Source organism: Petaurus breviceps, unplaced genomic scaffold (assembly GCF_028583685.1).
Source record: "Petaurus breviceps papuanus isolate PSGF00001 unplaced genomic scaffold, PetGlider_PUasm1.0 90731, whole genome shotgun sequence".
In the NCBI taxonomy this organism is placed as follows: Eukaryota; Metazoa; Chordata; class Mammalia; order Diprotodontia; family Petauridae; genus Petaurus; species Petaurus breviceps.
Window position 1 is genome coordinate 1,682,976 of NW_027187325.1, and position 12,575 is coordinate 1,695,550.

Below are 12,575 nucleotides of genomic sequence, written 5' to 3' on the forward strand. Positions count from 1 at the left end.
TCAACTGATATGACATGAAAACGAGGGCTTTTACCGACTCAAATGTCTTCCTCTGGACACCTATGAACTAATCAGTGTCCATAAAATACAGTGGTCAGAACTGAACATAGTATTCCCAAAGGGGTTTGACCAGAGAAGAATCTAGTAGGATTGATATCTTCTTAATTCTGATTATATCTAATAATTCTGATTGATATCTTCCATTATTCCTTTCTTATTCAACCTAAAATTGTGCTAGATGTCTTTAAGTCAGCCAGCATTTATTAAGTGCAAGAAGAAAAAAAAAATGAGCAAAAAAAAAAAAAGAAAGCAAACGTTATTACCTGTCTTTAAGGGGTTCATAGTTGAATGGGGAAGATGATGTTAAAGCAGCTACAGTTATCTCTTCCACATCATTGGGGAGTAGGGGTGCAATACTCCTAAGATCTGGAAAATCTGTGTGAAATTTTTACCCTCCTTTAACACCAGAGAAGAAGTCTGAATTTTTTTCTTTTTCTCTTATGGGCTGTTTGTGGCACCTTATTGTAAAATTTGAGTTGATATTATACTATGTATGTATGTGTGTGTGTATATAATGCATTTCTGAGTTTCTGAACTTTTTCTGTGTCACCTGTTGGCCTTCACTTGTCATCTGTGGATTCCCCAAAATTCTCATTTAATTTCTTATACCAACTCATGGTATATTGAACCTGTGTTGGGAAAAGATGCAATGTGGAAGGAATAACTGTATGTACAAACAAGACACATAGAGAATAAATTGGAAATAATCAGTAGAGAGAAGATACTTGTATCAAGGAGCAGGGGGAAAGACATCTTGCAGAAGATGGGATTTTATCTGGGACTTAAGGGAAGCCAGAGGATTCAGGAGGCTACAATGAAGAATGATAGTATTCCAGGTATAAAGAACCGCCAAGTGAAAATGCCCAGTCTGGAGATAGAGTGCCTTGGTGAACAACAGCTATGACGTCAGTATCACTGGATCAAAGAGTGTGTGTGTGGGGGGGTAGAGAGGGATAGTGAGGTACAAAAAGGCTAGAAAGGCAGGAGGGGCAAGGTTGTGAAGGGTTTTTAATGCCGAACAGAGGATTTTATATTTGCTCTGATAGGCAGCCATTGGAAATTGCTGAAGGGGACATAGTCATATTTGCACTTTAGGAAGATTAATTTGTCATCTGATTGGAAGATGGATTAAAGTAAGGAGAGATGAGGCAGGAAAACCAACCAGTAGGCTATTACAGTAGTCCAGGTGGGAAGGGATGAGCGCCTGTATCTGACTGCAGTGTCAGAGGAGAGAAAAGGGTATATATATATATATATATATATGAGAGATGTTATGGAGGTAGAATTGACAGGACTTGTCAACAGATTGGATATAAGGAGTAAGAGAGACTGCTGAGTCTAGGATGATACCTAAGTTGTGAGCCAGGGTAACTGGGAGGACCATACTGTAACTGATAATAGTGAGGGAAGTTCAAAGAGGGGAAGGTTTCTTGATCATGCTGTTGACTCATCATCAAACTTATTTCTAGTCATATGTGCCCCATCTCATACTTTTGTAGATGATTTTTCAAACCCTAATGTAAGACTTATAGATGTGCTTAGCAAATCTTTTCTTTTTAAATTCAACCTTATTCTAGCCTGTCAAGATCTTTTTTTCATCTTGATTTGGCCATCCAGTATATTTGCTATCATTCACAATCATTCCATTTATGTTTTTATCTGTCAATGATAAAATGTTAAACAGTACAGAGATAAGCATAGGTGCTTGGGGCAAAGCACTAGACATCTGCTTCTAAGTTTCCATTGAACCATTAAAAACTATTCATTGGCTCTGTTTATTCATTACTCGTTAGCCCATATTTCTCTGCTTTATCCACAAGAACAGCATAAAACATTTAATAATATCCCTTGCTAAAATCTAGGTAAACTCTGTCTACCTCATTTCTCTGATGTACCATTTTGGTGACCCTGTCAAAAGAGGAAATAGGATTAGTTTGGCTTGAACTGCTTTTGATAAATTCATGTTGGCCCTTTGTGATTCCCTCCTTCTTCTATATATTCACTAAGAACAGCTTCAATAATAAATTCTGGAATTTCACTAAGAATTAAAATCAAACTCAATGGCAATAATTTGTAGGTTTGAATTCTTCAAAAAAATTCTAGACTGTATTTGTCCTTCCCAGTTTCACAGTAATATTCTTCTCATTGCCCAGGACCTTTCAATCATCACTGACCATAGTTCAGCACTCACAGCTGCCAATTCCTTCAGTCTCCTCGGATGTAATTCATCTGGGCCTGGTAATTTAAACCAACATTAGCTAGGTGTTCTCTATCACCTTACTTATCTTGGTAAGAACTCACTATGAACCATTTTTTTGGTCCTTTCTTATACAAAAATCATCCTCCTAAGCAGAGAAATAGGAATAGGGACTGAACTTGTGAATTTATTGCTATAGGAAACACCAAGAGAAGAAAATACCTTCTACTAATTCGTATAGGTACCTTTTCTACAACTTAGGGTCTTAGGGACTTGGTTAGAACAGAAGTGTCAAGCACCTGCGTTGCATGCAGCTGACAATAGTCCCAAGTATGTTCCAAACCATATTAAAATGTAGCTCTGATATTATCTTAATGCATCAATTTATTAGTAATATGTATGTTTACACACATGTGCATATTATATACACATATACATGCATACATGTGTATGTATAAGTATTTTTGTTTGCTTTTGCTTTTTTTTGGAGGGGGGAAGGCAGGGCAATTGGGGTTAAGTGACTTGCCCAAGGTCACATGTCTAGTAAGTGTGTCAAGTGCCTGAGGCTGGATTTGAACTCAGGTCCTCCTGACTCCAGGGCAGGTGCTCTATTCACTGTGCCACCTAGCTTCCCCATATATATGTGTGATTTTCTAAGTCAATGTATGACCCACAGTGATCCTTATGTAAGTTTGATGACCCACATTTCTATTTCAGTTTGATACCACTGGTCTAAACTCTAGAGTACTGCTAATTTAAGTCACCAAGTCAAGTCACTAAACATTTATTAAGCTCCTATTGTATGCCAAACACTGTGCTAAGCATAAGGGAAATAAAGTCAATCCCCCAAAACAACAGTCCTTTATATCATGGTCTAATTGAAGAGGCAATCTGCAAACATCTATGTAACAAACAAGATATATATCTAAATAACATATTTAATATATAATATATTAATTATAATGAATATGTAAGTATATCAGCATTTAATGTCTATATTAATATGTAATATAGACATGCAACATATAATAAATTGGAGATAATCTCATCGGGAAAGAAGACTAGAAATGGTTTATTATAGAAGGTGGGACATTAACTGAGACTTCAGAGAAGTCATGTGTCACGGATGAGGGGGCACAGAATTACTGCTAAGTGCCTTGCCCAGGGTCGCAGTATCAGTATGTGTCAGAGACTAAAGAAGAACACAGGCTCATCTGGCTCTAAGCTGAATTTTCTCTCCATTACAATCCTCTGCCTCTTTAGCAGAAAGAAGAGGAAGAACAAAATACTAATTGACCAGTTTTGACCTCTTTATCCTTTGTAATGGTCATCCCATCTATCCTAAGCAGTGGTTCATTCCTTTCTTTCATCATTTTCTGTTCTCTAATATTTCTAAAAAACTTTTGACAGATGAGAAGATGGAGCTTCCAGGTGGTTTGGTGACTGACTCAAAACCAGACAACTAGTAAGAGTTGTGGAGCTGAGCTCAGATCTCTTAACTCCTAAGTGTAGTCCCTAACATAGTAATCTTTAAAAAACATGGAGAACAGAATTACCAGAAGACAGGAAACAAGCAAATATCCTAATTTTCAAAACCAGATGGTGAGGTCGATACAAGAAATTACTAATCAGTAAACTTGGTGTCAGCAACCCAAAGAAGTATGTTGTACATTTATGGTTCAGTAAATTGAGACAGGATCATGGATCCTGGAGAGTTCTTGTACCAGCAGTGGTTTTGGAGTTCCATTGTTTTCTCTTACTATGGGTGAGTTGTATTTTGTTATTTTTTTACAAAATATTTGAACCCCAGAAGGTTTGTTCTGTGTATTGTATTAGGGGAGAGAAAAACTTTGTGGAGGAAAACCAAAAAAAAAGAAAAAAAATGTGGTGTAAACCCAGATTCTTCACAGGAGCAGCCAGAAGATAATCCCCAGGCTCTGCTACTTTGTGAATGTTCCAGGTATTAATCTCAGTAAAATGGAAGCCATATAAACACAGAAATTTTCTTTCATTTTTTTTTCTATTCCCAATCTCTAGTATAATGCTTTTATAGTATAGATGTTTAATTAATGTTTGTTGGAAACAAAGCCAACACAGCCAAATTAGAAGAAAATCAGAAAACCACAAGGAAATTTTTTTGCAGGTTTCTTTGACAAAGGTTTCATTTCTCAAATATATAGAAAACTGAGCCAAATTTATAAAAAATAATAGTCATTTCCAATTGATAGATGTTCAAAGGATATAAGTAGGCAGTTTTCAGAGGAAGAAATCAAAGCATCATATAAAGATTATCTAAATCACTCAATAATTAGAGAAATACAAATGAAAATAGCTGTAAGGTACCATTTCATACCCATCCAATTGGCTAACATTACAGAAAAGGAAAATGATAAGTGCTTGAGGGTATGTGGGAAAATAGGTACACTAAAATGCTGTTGGCGGAGCTGTGAACTAGTTTAATCATTCTAGAGAACAACTTGGAACTATGCCCAAAGGGCTTTAAAACTGTGCCATACCCTTTGACCCAGCAATACTACTACCAAGTCTATACACCAAAGAGATCAAAGAAAAAGGAATAGTACCCATATAAACAGAAATCTTTATAGTAACTCTTTTTGTGATGGAAAATAATTAAAAACTAAGGGGAAACCCATCAATTGGGGAATGGTTGAAGAGTTATGGCATATGTGATGGAATACTATTGTGCTATATGAAATGGTGAAGGAAATGGTTCCAGAAAAACCTGGAAAGACATGAATTGATGCAAGGTGAAGGAAAACAATCTATATATAAAACATAGTAACAGCAATATTATGAATATAATCAACTGTGAAAGACTTATTATCTCTGATCAGTATGATGATACAACAGAACTTGATAGGACTCATGATATAACATGCTATGCACCTTTAGAAAGAGAACTTATAGCCTCAGAGAGCAGATAGAAGCATTTTTTTCCTTTATTTTTCGTGTTTTTTTAACCATGAATAATGGGGAAATATGTTTTCATAACCTTATATGTATAATAAATATTGCATTTCTTACTTCCTCAATAGGTGGGGAAATGGGGTAGAGGGAAGGAGAGAATGAAGAACTGAAAATAAAAATGAAATAAAAAAATAAATGTGTGTTAGATTTTTTTGCTATCACTCTCTAAGGGTAGTCTTGATCCCCAAAGGTAGCCAATGCCCACATCAATCCTTTGTAATATTCTTGTATAGATTATTAAACAGATGGTTTATAAGAAATTAGAAAAGAAAAAAAATGATCATGAAGGTTAACTAAGAACAAAGCATGCCAAACTAACCTCATTTTATTTTTTGATTGGATTACTTAACTGTTAAATTAGGAGCATCCCATAGAAAAATATGTTGATCAAAGATTGACAGTCAAGCTATAATTTATACTAAAGTAGGCAGTGTGGTATAGCAGATAGGACTTTGGATGTGAAAAAGATTTGGGTTTGGATCCTGCCTCAGATACTGACTATCTCTGTGATTCTTGGCAAGTTACTTATCATCTCTGGGCCTCAGTTCCCTCATTTGTAAAATGAAGATGAACATATTTGTAATACCTCCCAGCATTATGAGACTCAGATAATTGATTAAAAAGGGCTGTACAAAATTTAAAGACTATATTAATGTCAGTTGTTATATGTGAGGGTATCTTGGTGACACAGTGGATAAAGAGCTGGGTACAGAATCCGGAAGACTCATTTTCCTGAATTCAAATTTGGCCCCAGACACCTACTAGCTGTGTGATCATAGGCAAGTCACTTAACCTGTTTGACTCAGTTTCCTCATCTGTAAAATGAACTGGGGAAAGAAATGGCAAACTGTTTCAGTATCTTGGCCAAAAAAAACCACTGCAAATGGTATCAGAGTCAGAAACGACTGAAAATGATTGAACAATAGCAACAACAGTGGCATATACATCCAGTAGTATTACTTGGATCAGTGGAATTAGTTGAGGTAAGCAGTACAAGAGGCTAAAGGCATTAGTATATAAGCAGAAGTAAACAGAGTGGAATGTTGTCACACAATTCCCCCCCACTCCCCAATGCCCACTCAATGAAGAATCAGAAATGTAGAAGTACTGACAAGTTCAGGGTAGCCATCAATTTCTGGCAATAATGGCCTAGGGGGAAACGGCCAGTGGGTATAAAGAGACATTGTCTTGATGCTGATGATTATCTGAGACTGACCCATTATTCTAGTGAGCCAGAACAATTACAGGAACTACACATGAGCTTTTATTGGATGGCAGATTGCAGAGGGCTGAGGGAGCAGTATAATTGTTGTTCCTTCAGCAATAGGGAACTTTATCCCTTTGGTTTCACATTCAAGTTGGCTGTTTCTTTCTGTGGTTTCCTAGCCAGAGACTTTGTTCTATCTGTTTGTGTTCAGGGGAGAGTGGAGAGGTTGGTGGAATTTCCACTTGTTTGTGGATATTCATGGGGGCTGTGGAATTGAGCAGCAATCTCATGGTAGTTCAGAGAGATCACTGTGGGAAGCTGTCTATTTGAATTCATTCATTCACTCACTCAACAAGAATTTGGTAGGGGATGCTAGTAGTCACTTACCTGAGAGCTTGTTTTAATATATCTCTGTTCCCTCAGAATACTATAACAAAGAAGAAAATTATTTCTTCTTCTCTTTTTTTTTGTTAGATCTGTGATTTCATGGATATAGGCAGCTCCTAGAAATAATTCCCTCTGCCTCAGCAAAGTGGAACTTTCTATATATTTATAGTTTTACAAAGTTGCTCGAGGGCACTGAGTGCTTAAGCCTCTTGCCCTGGGTCACAGAGCCAGTATGTGTTAGAGTCAAGGCTTGAGGCCTTTCTGACTCTCATGGTAGGTGATAGAATAATTTATTCCATGTTTATTTAGAATGCAGAATTAAGACCAGTCAGTTCCAGGTAGATACATTTAAGCCCACTGTAAAGACAAACTTTTTGACAACCAAAGATATCCTAAAATGGAATAGACTGACTTAGGTGATAGAAAACTCTATGTCACTGGAGGTTCCCAAGAAGAAAATCAGAGAGCTTGAAATTGGAAAAAAAAACATTTAGAGTCTGTGTAATCCAACTTTCACATTTTTCTGATGAAGAAACTAACTTCCAGAGAGTTGAAGAAACTTGCCCAAGGCCATACAGGGAGTCAGTCAGTAAGTAGTCCAGGACTTTTGACACCACTGCTATGGCCGCTGCAGAGGCTAAGGCACCCTTGGTCAAAGATTCTGTAGAGGGAATTACTACACTGAGCAGAGAGTTACACTAGATGTTTTTTTTAATCTCAAATTCTCTTCTACTTATAAGATTCTAATCTGACATTGTTCCTTCCTCCTCAACCCCTAACATCCCCCTTGCCCCCCACCAACCCAGCCTTGCAGGGATTCACTATGGCATGGTGGATAGAGAGCTGACCTCACAATCAGCGAGACATGGCTGAAATCCTGCATTTGATTTATCCTGGCTGTGTGACTCTGACTGGGCAAGTAACCTCTCTGTGTCCCCAAGCAACTCTAAAAAACCTATAGGTTTTTCATTAGAAAAGGCTACAGGTTCAGTTGCAGGTTCCATTAGTAGAGAGTCTTTTCTCATGGGTATCTTAATTCCCCATCCCCTATAGCTCTAGGTAATACAAACATAAGTGCACACACAAACATATGTATGTTATATGTGTGTGTGTGCATGTGCACACATGTGTGTATTTTAGGCATTGTGATGGCTACCAAAATAGAACACGTGGCATCTGCTATCACCATGTTTATAATCTATAAGAGGCATGAGAAATATATACTTCAGTAGCTAAATAAAAATCTATGACAAATATTAATATAAAGGCAGTACACCATGAAATGTAAAGGGAATATCATAGGGAGGCAGAGATTATGGACATTTGGAATGGTCAAGGGTAGTTCCATGGATTATGTGAAACCTGAGGTGGGCCTTGGAGGTTGGAAAAGATAGTACTATAAATTTAAAACTTAAAGGAACTTTAGAAATTATCTAGTTCAGCCCCCTCATTGTACTAGAGATCAGAGAGGCTAATTAACTTCATCAAGGTTACATTAATAAGGGACAGAACCAGGATTTCAAATTTGGCCCTATGACTCTATTTGAAGGTCGGAGAGGAAATCAGAGTTTTCTCTGATTTTCCAAACACCTGTTAGGGCAGAAATGCTTGAATAAAAGGTGTGGAAGCAGGAATGAACATTATGAGAGCAATGAGTATTACAGTGTTACTGTAAATGAAGGTTCTGAGAATGATAGGAAGATTAAACCTCTAGAAGTGTAGGCCAATTGTAAAGAGCCTTGAATGACAGCTTAAGGTGTTTGGAATGTATCCCGTAGATAATTTGTAGTTTATGTTTAGAAGTGTTTGGGGGAGACTAACCTCTAAATTCAGAGAACTCAATTACAAGGAACACTTATTTTGAGATTCATTACAGGGAGTCACTTAGTGTCATAAACAGTGACAAATGTAAATGATGACCATATCTAGAATGCCTGTCAATAGTCAAGTAAGGAACGCAGACAAGAGAACTCACCTTCCTGTTCCTTGGAATCTTGTCAGGCTAATCCCTGCAAATGGTCTTTATGTCTGTCTTATTCTGATACTTGGCTACAATCCATCAAACACTTCTCATCCATTAAATATAATTATATGCTTTGTTGGAATAGCCAGATGTTAAGCACAGAGTGAGCAGATGTCTGTTCCTCAAACTGAAAGGTTATAAACCTATTTACACCAGCAATAAACTACAAGTATTTAAATGATGGGAGGGAAGCAAACAGGTCTCCCCGTGGGAAAATTGGGGGAAAATATCTATTCCTGGAAGGACATCAAGAGCTTGTGGTTGAGGTGAGGTAGCTTTAAGGATTCTAGTAAAAGCTTCAATCACTTGAGAAATGATTAGCAGTCTGGTTAGAAACTATCATGCCTAATCTACTGCACCAATTTGTTAGAGATTTTGTTTACTTTCAGGAATGCCTTTTGTCTTTGGGCAGTACAGCCTGAGGGCCAGTATTTGCATCGATTTCTAAGTAAGTTATCTCACACTGGACTAATTTGCTTTTGCATGATTCAATTAAAAATCAGTTTGGACTAAAAAAAATGGAAAAAATAAACAAAATTAAATTAAAAAATAAAATTAATAGTAATGATAATGGCCATGATGATGATAAATAGGTGTAGTAACTAGACTCAGAACACTCGTGTCTCTGATACATACTAGTTGGTTGACTCTACAAAAGTTAACTTAATTTCTAAGTATCCCAGACAATTTTCTAAAGCTTTACAAGTTGTACAACACTTGTAAAGCTTTAGAAAATTCCTCACCTAGAGCTCCTTGTGTTTATAAATTATAGTTTCAGTTAAAAAAAAATTAAGACTAGCCCTTGAGTGTCCATGTTAATGACAGCATTTGCAGAGGTGACACTAATCCCATTTTTGCAGAGGAGCAACTTCAACTCCTGCCTTCCCTATTAGTGTGTTCACCAGCACTGCCCAGGCTGGCTCCAGTCTGTGGGCAGTCTGGAGACATAAACATCTAGGAGTTCAAATCTCTCACCTTGGAGCATACCATCAACCTGTATGCTCTTACAAATTAAACCTTTCGTACCCAAAAGCCTCTTTATGGAAAAGATAGTGTAGTTGTAGCTAAAATCCCATGGATGAGAGACGCGTTTGATAACCTTGGAATGAGGAGGATTGCAAAGGGTGTTCTGATTGTGCAAGACCACTGCTTACCACCAGTTACTACTACAACAGGGCACCACTTTTTTTTTCAAATTGTGAACTCAGTCCAATGGAAGATGAAGTAGAAAAATGTAAATGCTTAATGATAGATATTAGGATATTCAGATGGGGTTCAGCAGATTAGGGTCATTGACAACCACATTGGTAACTAGTAGAAATAAGTATCTTTGTATTCTAGAACAGAATACAAAGCCTAAGGAATACAAATTTTTTTTTGGTTTAGTTTCAAGAAAAAAAAAAGTCTTATTTGTCTCCCTGCCCCCCCTCCCGTAACTATTAACTGGCTGCTTCATTGTTTGAATTATAAGATAATGAACCCGGATATGGACTTGTATTTCCAATCTTAATCAGTTTCTGGGTAGGTCCAGGCTTATTTACAATTTGGATTCCTGAGCCAAGAAAAAGTAAAGGAAGCTGTCTCTGTGAACAGAGCTATAGAATGTAGGAGAAGAATAAACAGAATGGGACATTTCTTTTTGTTTTCCCTCCTTTCCTTTTCCTCAAATTGCCTCATGCTTTATATTAAAGCAAATCTGAAGTACTGTCCTAGATAGTAAACAAATGTGATCATGTATATTCACTTTTAGTTCTAACTATATACTTTTTGTACAACATTGAACAAAGTGGACCTGAAAAAATAAATAAATAAATAAAAGGGAAATTGAGATTTTCTTCAGTTTTGGTCACTAGAAATGACTTGGCATCTAAGGCTCTCCATAGTCTGACTTGAATCTTGTTTTAGTCAGCTCAATTAATTCATCAAGCAAACAACAAGCATTTATTAAATTCTTAATAGATTATTAATTATAATTCATATTAACTGTGAAGACATAATTACAAAGAAAGGCAAAACATTCCCTGTCTTCAAGAAGTTTACTTTCATCCTCATGTTACCATGCTCTAAATTCCATACAAATGGAATTACCCATTGTTGCCTTCTCTCACTTTGTTGTTTTGCATCTATATACCTTTGTTCATGCCATTCTCCTTATGTGGAATGGACTCTTCCCTGCTTCCCCATCACCATTTGTTGAAGTCTCTTCCTTCCTACAAGGCTGATAAGACATGCAGATTCCATCAAGTAAATGTGAATTCTTTCACCTTTAATTTCTCACAGCACATGCCTGTAGCAGCAAGCACCCCAAGCGTCTTCAGGGTTTGCTGCCAACACAGGTTCTTAGATCTGTTTTGATAAAGAAAATCAACTCAAAATGGGTTAACAAGCTTACTTTAATCAGTCAGATATGTATCATTTACATAGTTCAGGGGAAAAAGGTCAGCACCCCGAACTTCAAAGTATACAGGCAGAATTATCAAGAAGAACACAGATCAAGTAGACAGCTTTCCAAACTGTCCAGCTATTACATCCATACCAAATCAACATCTGGGTTTTTCAAAGCCGGGGGGCTCTGGACAACAGCTTCCCATAATCTATATCAAATCACAGAACACTTCTCAAAGTGAGCCCCAAAACAAAGCTACACATCAGGCCTTATATAGCCTTCTTCTGGCTCAGAGAATGTAACAACTTTATTGACTCACTGGCCAATCAAGAAGTATCTACTTAAAAACAAGCCTCCCACCCCAGGCTCCAGGTGCACTTTAGCCTAGGGGCAGGGAAGATCTTTAAAATTTACATTCCTATTACAATGCCTGGACTCCTCCTTTGAACTCATTATATTTCTCTGAACATCATAGCTATTTGGGCACATTCATCCTGTCCCCCCTTTAAATGACTGCATTTAGCTTTTAAACCCTTTTAAAAAACTGTGTGGTGTCAAATGTATCTTTGTATTTCCAGTGCCTAGCACAGTGCCTTGCACAAAATATATGTTCAATAAATGTTTGTTGAATTGAATTAAACATTAATTAAACAAGCTCAGAGGATTCCTCTATTGTTTATCTATATGCAGTTTATCTACCCTAGCTACACTGGCCTATTGATAATATCCCATGAGTCTGTGTGTTTGCCTCCCTCTATGTTTTTCTCATGGTGTTCTCTCTTACTGAAATTCTTTCTCTAGTCACCTTCACTGATTCAGAACCTATCTATCATTCAAAGAGCAGCTCAACCTTGATCTTTACTTAATGAAATTAGTTAAAATTAATTTCTCCCTTCAAAATTTCTGTCACTCCTTTGGTAATTACTGCAAACTTGATACTTATCACATACAATAGCCTTATATTTATTTATATAATACATTTTATATATGTTTATATAAATATATATGTATATGCATACATATATATGAAATCAGACACTCACTAAGTACTTACTGTGTGTAGGAAATCTTACCAGGAGCTAAGGATAAGAAGATGAAGCAAAATGTAACATCTTTTCTCAAGGATGAACTAGATTTTTCGTAATCTTAGATGGCAAGGTCCTTGGGGAATGTGCCATCATATCTCTTTGTATCCTTTATGTGTCTCATATGTGCTTTGGACAAAGAAGAATTTTAAAAAATTATTGAAATGAACTCTCCTGAAAATGCTGTTAGATTATCCACTACATTAAGACTGGGGTGTTAGTGATGTTGTGAAGTATCTTAG

The 12,575-nt window shown here is 36.8% G+C and overlaps 1 pseudogene; it reads left to right on the forward strand.

Annotated features, from left to right (window-relative positions):
• Nucleotides 1-8,116: 8,116 nt before the first annotated feature.
• Nucleotides 8,117-10,418, forward strand: LOC138145273 (cleavage and polyadenylation specificity factor subunit 5-like; annotated as a pseudogene).
• Nucleotides 10,419-12,575: the final 2,157 nt, after the last annotated feature.